This window comes from Rhodnius prolixus, unplaced genomic scaffold (genome assembly GCF_049639745.1).
Source record: "Rhodnius prolixus isolate KJV_2025 unplaced genomic scaffold, Rpr scaffold_2, whole genome shotgun sequence".
Lineage (NCBI taxonomy): Eukaryota > Metazoa > Arthropoda > Insecta > Hemiptera > Reduviidae > Rhodnius > Rhodnius prolixus.
This window is the reverse complement of record NW_027411592.1, coordinates 23,808,883-23,819,712: the sequence shown is the minus strand read 5'-3', so window position 1 is coordinate 23,819,712 and position 10,830 is coordinate 23,808,883.

Sequence of the window (10,830 nt, the reverse complement as noted above, 5' to 3'; positions counted from 1 at the left end):
TATAAACATAAAAAGATCTATAGTTTTAGCGGAGGTAAAATATTCCTCTTATAATTCGCGCTCCCACAAGCATTATGGTGATTAGTAGCGATTCACAAACGATCGTTCTTGAAAGAAAAGTACTTATCGATTTAATTTTTAGAAATTGTTTTTTAAGCCTTTGTTTTTGTTTTCCGTTGAAATATCGCAATAAACAATTAAAAACCAATAATATCTCCAAGACAATAAAAAAAATCGATTAGTATGATAATTACTTCATGCGAAAAACAATATACCAGTTTTAATACTGAATGGTATTGCGAGTGGGCATCATATTAATCAATTCATGCTTTTGTCCTTGAATTTATGGGCTCTTAAGTTGTTATGAAAACGCCGGTTTAGAATTTTCACTTTGTAAGATCAGAGACTATATGAAAAGCTCCATTGCTGGTGCCAGTTTTTCTAAATTTCCCTAATAGATAGTCTTCTGCTGTCGCAATTATAGAATAATCAAAATTTCGTATTACCACAAGATAAATGTTTGGAGTACTTAAAGATTTACTCTCGTTTTGTCAAATTGTTTGAGATCATCGTATAAATAAAATATTTAGGTATTTTAATAATTAAACAGTTCAAAACTAGTAGGAAATTTTTTTCTCTTACCAGTTCATTGAAATTCTTCCCTAACTTAATTTCGTCGAGTTTTCTTCTTTCAGCCATACTTCTCTTTTTTTAATTAAATTTCAACAAAAACTACCTTTGATTTATCTCTTTTATTTGAAACTATTTTCACATTAGTGCAATGAACTTTTTGGTAATTCTAAGGAAGCGGTTAGTCTCGTTTCCTTCAACAAAACCATTTTATTATGACGTGTACAATATTGAAGCCAACTAATCTTTTCAGTACAAATTCTGGGTATTAAGAAAATATAAAATGTACGAGTACTTGAACTGTAGAATGTAAAAGTCGTCTGAGAATTACGTCAGATTTTCTTATAAAAAGTTCGGGATGAAATGGTTTTAAGTGTTGTCGTCAGTTCAAGGATATAAATGAGGTTAAGGGAAGAATATTTTACATAACATGTTTAATTATTTCCAAGCCTTGCCTGCTGTAAGTAGTTTTCAAGAGGTATGTAAATAGTATTATCAGTAATCAAAGTTAACTATTGTTTTATCAAAACAGTGAAATTAAACCAATCGTTTCTTTTTAGTTCATTGACTTTGGAATGATTACTATTAAAATTTAAAGTAGTTTTCTATCTATATCATTTCTATCAATTTTTAATAGGGTTATCCCAATCAGGGTTCTGACTTCGTAAAGAATGAACAATTTAGAGGAAGATGTAACGATGTAAGCTCCGCTTTAAGCTGCTTTCAAATATCGGTTTCCTAAAAAAGAAATAATGTTTCCAGTGTTCGTGTGTGTTTGTTCTAAGTAATAGAAAAGCCGTTCGAGAACATTTGGAATAGAACAAAAACTGCAAACCTCAAAAAAAACAAACAGTGTAACGATAGTAACCTTTTTTGTTTGACGGATAGAGCATCAGTTTCATGATAGTTGAATGGGAATTTTTAGTTATGGGCCCACACAGCACAAGCTCACAAACTCAAATTTAGATACTCACGCATTAATAAGAATTTAAGAAAACCATACAAAAATTATAACCGGTTACAATTCTAGATTTCAGTTGATTGTTTATAAATTTCTTCCGAGTTCGTATACTGAATTTCGTATACTAAACGTGTAACATTTCTCAGGCCATTGACTGCTTAGTGTGCAGTGAAATTGTTACAGAAACTTCTAAATTAATCTTTAAAATTGATGAAGATCTGAAACGCAGTTAGGATGAATTGTAAAAATATAACACCATCTCAGTACAGAACAGAGAAAGAAAGAATTGGTCTCTTTCTATTGAAGTATCTCTGAGCCAAGTAATGCGAGCTGATTGCAGTTGACGTATCATTATCAAACTAAATTAAGAAAAACATTCGATTCATCAAATTTAAGAGCTTGACTTCTCAATGGTGGGAATACAAATTTGTTAATCTTTACAATGGAGTAACATTATTTACTACGGCACGATTTGTGTGTGTATTTGACTTTGTAAACTAAATATTTCAAAAGAGAAAACTAGCAGAAAACATAGATCGATACCAAAGAACAAATTAGAAGTTGCTGCGAACTTTGTTTGACAAGTTGCTACCCTTAAATGCACTCGCATCAGGTAGAACAAAAACATTAAGAACGCAAGTGGTTTTTGCAGAGCAATTTGAAAAAACTATTTTATTCATTACATGTATTTCCGGTGGAAAATTAAAATTGAAAGACACAATTACGAACACTCACCTTTAGAGAGGGAAGTGATAGTGAAAATCAATTTACCAATTCTCAAACATCAATCTAAGAACTAGAACATAAAAAAAAGTTGACTATTTTGAAAATCATTTGAATAAGTTGAATAACTGATATTCAATTTTAAATATTTACAGGGAAAAAAAGGTTAATCTTCAGCAAGTGAACTGATGTAAACTGTCTACAAGGCAGAGAAAGATATTTCAGACAAGATCAGCAGTTTTTCTGGCAGCATTTGCATGCAAATAATTATAATTGAATTTGTAATTAATTTCTTGTTGATTTCCCTTTTCCGCTTTAGTTTCATCACTTTTTACTCTCTCACATGCTCATTAAGAAACAGAGAAAGATTATCTAGTGTTTACCACAACAAATTTTCACTGGCACCAGTAATGGGAAACTTGCTTTTGTAGAATCGCATGGAAAAAAGAAAACCGCAGTAAATTCCAAATTCGGTGTCGTTTTCTTCGGAGAAAATCCGCCAATCAGAAGTGCTCCTTTGATTTATTGTTTTCAGCTTTCAGATTGTCTGAAAAGTGGCTCCAACGAATTTCTATAAACTTAGTATGCTCTTTATTGTAAGCTCCTAGAGCAAACAAAGGGTTTTTAATTAATTAAAATCTTCAAATTTATTTTTTTCATTTACAGCTACTCAAGACGACTTTATTACCGCAACAGTTTTGTTGCTTTTTGTTTGGAGGATTCGGGAAGAGAATTGAGACAGTAATCGCTTATTTTGGCATAGTCTTTGTAGCCAAACCTCTTGGCATTAAAGTGATTGTTGCAGTGGAACTGTTTCCAAGAGTGTTAGTTCACTAGAGAAGTGTGCCCGGGCGGTTGCTTTATCGAAAAAAATGCAGAAGTTACCAATGAATTACGACATTGTAGGCGAAGTAAGTATGAAAAGATTGTACAAGACTGGTAGAGAACAGCCTTAAGCTGAAGATGTCAGGATGTCAATTTCTGTCATATCATCCCAATTCTTTGCGAGTTTGAGTTCATGAAGAAAATAGACGAGGAGACGTTGAAAGGAGCTAATTTGAACTACGGCACAAACCTTGAGTTCGTCTATTTGTACGGGGAAGCACCCTTTCTCCCGATCAGGTTTCCAGAGGTTATAACAGAACATCTTAGGCAAAATTACTTTAATAACGGAAGGCTAACTTATTGTTTACGTATTTCATTGTTCGGCTGTTAGTTTAAACATGGTTCTAACCACTTTATATAAAGTTGGTGGCTAGATTATTAATTTGAAATATTTTAAAATGTAGACGTGATAAATTATTAAATCTTTTTTTCCACCTAAATTATTATTATCTAAATAAGCAAAATTGTAGATTTGTAGAAAATAATTTACCAATAAGCATTTTCAAAATGTATTTTCTAGTTGAACGCAACTACAAAGAACCAGTTTTCTTGTTATTTTCATTGAATAAATTTGTGTAATTCCTATTGTTGGCAATCTAAATCAGATTAATCTCATGGTCTCTTCCGGTGCAGAATGAATTGCTTCCTGAGTATTTATCGTTTAAAAATCAACAGATAAACCTTTCAGAAAAGTGAGAAGTGAGATAGATGGAGGATTCTTTATAAGGAGCAGTATCTTTGCATCCAAAATTATAATAAATTAACTCTTTATCGTTACAGTCCAATCTAATACTGGTTCGGTATTCACGGGGGTTGCTAGCAACAAATAAAAAGCATGAACCAGCGGGTGGCACCCAGCCGGTAAGATTGGCTGCCGCATATCCAAATAAAATCAGAATAATTTACCCAATTGTTAAAAATGTGAACTCACCTGTTTACATAGTTTTCACAAATAGTTTAACGAAAAGTTGAACTATATTCTGCCAGTATAGTTTTTTTTTTTAAATTATCACATTCTTAAAAGAAATTATTGTTTAAAATAATGAAACAAACCTGCTTTGCTACGAGACATTGCCGCCTAGTGTTAGTGGGCTTAGCGTGTGACTACTTGGCTGGTAAGAGTACTATATGTACGGGCGGAAGGCCTTAACGCGACTAAACGTTGAAGGGTAAAAAAACTTGCGGGTGACGCTCAAGCCGATCAGATGTGGCTGCCACTTGTCTCGGCCACACATTTACGCATTCATCAGCGCATGCGTCTTAAATTCAATTTTATTTTTATATTTCATTTCTCAATGACCTTTTCTTACTTCATTTATTTTTTAAGGCATCTTTATTTTTTAAAAGATTACTGTGCTTTTATCACTCTTTAATTCTCACGTATCTTTCTTATGTATCCTTAACTACTTGGAACATATGGACCCCGCAATAGGTTTAACTCTTACGTTTTCGTTACAATTAAATTATAATTAAATACGACTAAATATATTTTATATTTCAATCCCTACATTTCTCTCCTCTTTGCTCAGCTAGCTACCTCTCCATCTTCAGCTCATCTCTTCCTCTTCCTTTTCTAGTACAGTGGCACCTAACCTTGCCCTTAATTGGTCCGCGTGCTTTCTCCTTAGTTCACCTTCCGCCAAGACTAGATATGATCACTCTCCAGTCCTGCAGTTAATCATACCCGGTTTCCATCATTTCCCTAATTCGTTTTTTATCCAAACTTCTTGTCGCACTACAAATTCTCTCTTTTGGATACTTAGATCGGTGGTACCTTTTTTGTTTCCAGATCTCCTTTTCCATTTCTTCCTTAGGATCTGGCTTCAACCTATCCAACATAGTAGGGAGTCTTCTTTTCAAAAATAACTCAGCCGGTGATTTATGTGTAGTTCTGTGAGATGTGCTCCGATAGCTTTGCAACAACCTTGCTAACTTTTCTTGAGGGCTGCCTCCTTCGACCTTCCCCGTCAGATATCTTTGTTTAAACGTTCTAATGAATCGCTGCACTAATCCATTAGATTTCGAGTGATATGGTGTAATTGTGATGTGTTGTATCGCGTTTCTTGAACTCTCAGAACTTAAATTGAGGTCCATTGTCAGTCACTAATTTTTTTGGTACTCCGTAGTCTATATACTCGTATTGTCGCTTCCGTGGTTATCTTTCTCATCATGGCTATTTCTGGCCACTAGGAGTACGCATCCACTCCCACCATCCAGTAGTTACCTTGTAACGGTCCAGCGAAGTCAAGGTGTATCCTCTCTTATGTATAGTCTGGTATTCCAAGAATAAAGTGGAATTTCAGGCAAATTTAACCTGCTTTCTTGGCAACCTTGACATTTGGCCACATACCTCTCTACATATTTTTCCATTGCAGGCCACCAAACATAATAACCCGCTATCGCTTTCATCGCTATCACACCTCTTCATTGAGAATCCCTAGCGTTTTCCCTCTGAGTGACTTGGGAACTATTATTCCCTGGTTTCACAAAAGTAGCCCCCTTCTGAAATTATTTCATTTCTACCTCTTTTACGTGGCCAGCTTAAAGATGACTTTAAGTACTCATCTTGCTTAAGTTTAGATCCCTCTTAGTCTGAATTGGTAATTCTTCTTTTGTTTACTCCAAATCTTCCAGCTTCTTTATTGAAATAAAGCTGTTTGCGACATCGATATTATTTTCACTTTCTATTTTAAATGGAAGTCTTGATAATGCATCCGCTACAGAATTATCTTACCCCTTTCGTTATCCTACATCGAAGTTGTGACTATGGAGGATAACAGCCCAGCGGGTTAGTCTGTTGTTAGTCACTTTAGGAAGTTTCTTTCTCTTTTTTGAACTAACAATCTCACTAAGGGTTTATACAATTTATACAATTCTCTTGTATAAATTTGTTTTTGTATCTCTTAGACGTGCTGACAATTCTTGGACATTTATCGATAATGAAACAGTGAAAGAATAAAAGGACTATAACTAACAAGTTCACTCCTCACTCAGGTATTCAAGACTACTTACAAAGTACAAACGTATAAACCGGGAATCGAACCCAGTACCACAATACTTTATAGCACCTCTAATTGCTCGTCTACTCTGGAGCCGAGTGATGGCTCTCTCCCAAACAACTACGCCTTACTATTCAACTGAGCTGACTGAGAACTAACATTTTCCCGACAAGTGCTGACTATCTCTGCTCTTTACAAGATCCAAAATGATCGTTAATCGGTATAATAATCTGATCCATCCTCTCCAAAACAATCTATTATATAAACATCTAGACAAAATTTTCAATTCTTCGTACAACCCATACTTTAAAATAATGGCTCCATCTACTTTAAACTTTAAATTTTTTAACATTAGTTGTAAATATTTTCAAGGTTCAGGGTCACCTCCCAAATTAGACAAGCCTATAATATCACTGAGATCACTTTTTATTAATACAAAATATATTTTTAATAATACATAGCAGCTGTACCTATTGTTTTTATACAGGAAAGGACAATCTAATCTAGCTTTTATTACAATTAAATTTTTCTCAAGTTTTAGAAATAAATACGTACCAAAAGTTATAAACAATAATAATTGGGACACTAATGGATTTAAAGTTGCGAATCTGTTAAATATCACTTCAGTTCGAGCACCTTTATGACTTGTATTTATTTATTGTTAATAGCTTGAATTTAATGGTTTTATTTCATATCTTCATATTTCATATTTTATTTATATTTCTTCATTCATGTATCTGCATTTTTATGAATCACAACTCCATACAACAACCAACAACTTAAATGTAGTAAATAAATTTATATTTAAAGTACTGACGTAATGGCAGACCTAGAAATTTCTCTACTGCTCTCCTTTCCGCCAAAACCAACCCATCTGACTTCAATTTTACGTAATATCCTTAACATCCAGAAACTTTCCAGAGTCCGACCTGATAACAACCAAAATTCTCCGCATACTTCGTAAAAAAGGAATAGTTTTCCTTAACTTGGAAATTCTCTGTAGTAATGACTCCAAAACCAAATCAACCTTCATTACTTCCAGACTCTTACCGATCTATTAGTTTGCTACCTATTATGGGTAAAATATTAGAAAAACTTCTACTTAAATCCATCTACCCTATCCTAGAATCTGTGACTATAATTCCAAAACATCAGCTTGGCTTTGGACAGGAGCACAGCATTATTCACCAGTGTCCCAGAATAGTATACGCCATAGCTTCTTCTCTGGAGCGAAAACAATATTGATGTGGGGCCTTTCTGGACGTAGCTCAGGCGTTTGATCGAGTTTAACATCATGGATCATTGTGGAAGTTAAAGAGAAGTCTTCCATAAACCTCTTACCTAGTTATAGTTATAATCATAGTTGTTTCATTCATCATTTGTGTTTCACTTTTTGATATACCAGACGGAATCAAATTTAGAGGTTAGTGTCCGGTTATTACGGACCGCTGCTTTAACTTACAAATCCCACAAGAAAAGTCCAATTCCACAGTTTTGTTTATTTTTAATACTGCCTATTTTATATATATACATATATGTATACATACACATCAGGCAAAGTGTTGATAGTAAGCAAATCCAGGATGCAAATACTGAAAGCAACCCAAATGACTCAGGAAGAGGGAAATCAGCCAGTGCTGACACTCACGCGAATTTTAATGGTAGGAAATGTCTGTGTTAGGAGATCATCAACGCCGTTACAACTGCAGTACATTTCTGCAATAAGTGAAGCTGATACAACATGATACATAGGATAAACATGAATAGCATGAGGGGAGAATTCAGCCAATATAGTGAAACTCCCGAAGAAGAACAGTTCACTATTGTGCACTAGCACTTACTTCATTTAGAAGATCGCGTGGCCACCTGCGCTTCAACCGTCTGGGAGGATTTCCTGGTAATGCAGTAAGTTGGCATACTAGAGGATTAGAATGTAAGGTCATTCTATGTTCTTATGTTAGAAAATTATAACTCCAAATAGAGCAGTTATATCAACTAGCTATCACAGCATTTAGTAATTTGAAACATTTGTTATAATTGATTACTAATAGACCAATGTTACAACTCTCAACGAAGAAATGTGTTATTAGGGTGTGAATAGCTAATTAAGAAATATTTATATTAGAGTAGACTCATTTTAAACTTACTGAGGAGGGGTCAGGTCTTGAGGCGTGTTATTATATCTAAAGGATTTTACAGAATTTTGTATTTGTAAAGTAAAGTAATCACCTATTTTTTCAGGCGGGGCTTTACGTCCAACTACCAATTAGGTGTTGTGGACGGAGGCAACTAGCAAACATACTTTACTGTAAAGCTCTCATATTAAACATTAAATAAAATCCAAGGCCTAAGACCGTATTTGTATTTTTTTTTAGTTCTGCCATTTAATTGAAAACAGTTGCAATTTTTCCCTCTTTCTTCTGCATTACTATCAGCTGTATCACTTTGGTGAGAAAAAACCCGCAGCTAGATTTCTCGGAAATTAGCTAAAGTACTCGTATTCTACAGTGTATGACATGGCGAGAAGAGATTTCGTAAAAGCAAATAACCTATGTTTTCTAATCCATTTCCAATAATCCATCCAAAGCACTTTTTCTGCAATCCCCTGATAGTCCTGCAAACTTTGGATTTCAACGGAAAGGCAAGATTCCGCTACCACCTTATCTTCGAGTTAGGATGGAATATTTTCTTTACCTGTGAGTGCCATACGGTGAAAGAAACAAAATACAAAATGAAAGCAATAATTATGCCCTTAATCTTTTCTTTCTAAAAGAAATCGTATTAGATTTACATCTAAACAACATTTATACATCCTATTATTAATCTCAAAGAGCTTCTCTAGGTTATGACAATGTCAATAAAGAGAATATAGCCATTAATAAAGAGGGAATATAAAAATATAATGAGGATGATTTAAGTGAAATTAGAAGTGGAAGCCATGATCCATTGCATGTGTAAGATTAAAGACTTAGATTAAAGAAATTGCAACTCTTCCCATGCTTGCTGAAGGCTGAACTGAAGATTGTTCAGCTATGTGGAGAGAACGTCATACGAGAGTCGCCTCAGCATATCCTACTAAGTTCTATTTGTTCTTGTTGCAGAAAAGTATTACAAACGCTTTCACCTAGATCAAACATTGTCTTATTGGAAGTAAGCATCAGCGTGATCGTCCAATGTGAGAATAAAAATTTATTTTATGATCTCTTAGACACATCAACGAGCTCTGAATGAAAATCAGAGGTAATCTAATAAGCCGATGCCTGCGGCACCTCATCCTGCAATACCGGCTATAAAACTCCTATGACCTCGACCAGCAAATCAAAATTGAACCTTTCACCCAAGAACCTTCAATCATTTGTATAGACAAAAACGGGAGCGGGTATTAAAGATAATGTGGCCTCATTGATATGGTATACCTGATGTCTTATTATGTGCTAGCTGCCTCATGAAGTCGTGCGAATGGTAGCCTTCGAGATGCCCAGTAGGAGTTAGAAGATTGATAATTTCATTTCAAAATAATTATGATAGTCACACAGTATATAATTGTTAGTGGCGAGTGTTGGTGAAGTGGTTACGAAGCGCGGTTTGTAAATGGGAGATCACAAGTTCGAATTCCTGCGTGTGGCTACTTTTTATTAGTTAGAAAAAAGGTTAATAGTAAAGTATGTGCTTCCGCCTCGTCCACGACACCCAAGGTAAACATTAGAAATTAAGGTGAATACATTACTTTCCTTTTTTAGGGACTAGGTCATCTAATCCCTAGGTCAAAAGTGACAACATTCTGGGTACAAACTAAGACTACTAAAGAGAATCAATAAATTATCTTCAGTTGATTAGAACTCCAATAGTCCTTGCAGATAGAATGGATCTGTCTTTATGACACGCCTTTTGTTTGTTGAATCGAAAACTTTAAATCATTTCGATTCTGATTTAATTTAAATGGTTACGAGAGATAAAATTCAAATCATATTTTTAAAATTTCTAAGCTAAACTAATTATCCACAGTTGTATTTATCAAAAATTATTATAATTATATGAATTCCTACAACTTCTGTACTGCAATTATGATTTACGTAGAGGCATTTTGTGGTTTTTAAGTGTTACTTATTCCTTTTGCACTAAAATAGATTTTTATGGCGATAGTCTTTAGATGCCCTTGAATTTATATTGCAATCTACAGAAAGAATTTACTAATTATTTAGGTGTGTATGTATGAAGTTGGTCTATGTACTTATGTCTTAATGCGTAATGCACACAGTATGTACGTAAATGTGTTCTGATATTCATGTTTAACCATTTATATTTTTGCACTAAACTTCTATGTTCTATGTAATCTCAGTTCATCTTGATTCTTTAAATATTTTAAGTAGAAATGAAAGGGTAATACTTATTGGGTGCCAGCATTAGTAAGCAGACAAGTACAAATAGATATTTGTGAGCCAGCTTCACTTTTGGTGGTTAGCAAACGATTTTTGGCATCGGCGCATAACCACATGGACTACTATATCAATAGTCGTTATGATATAGTTCTCTGCCTAATTTTAAAAAAATAAACACATTGCCCAGTAGAAGGCAATAAATTCAAAAGCACATTTTGGTGCAAGAAGGAGGTGTTCTAATTCCTCAATGTCT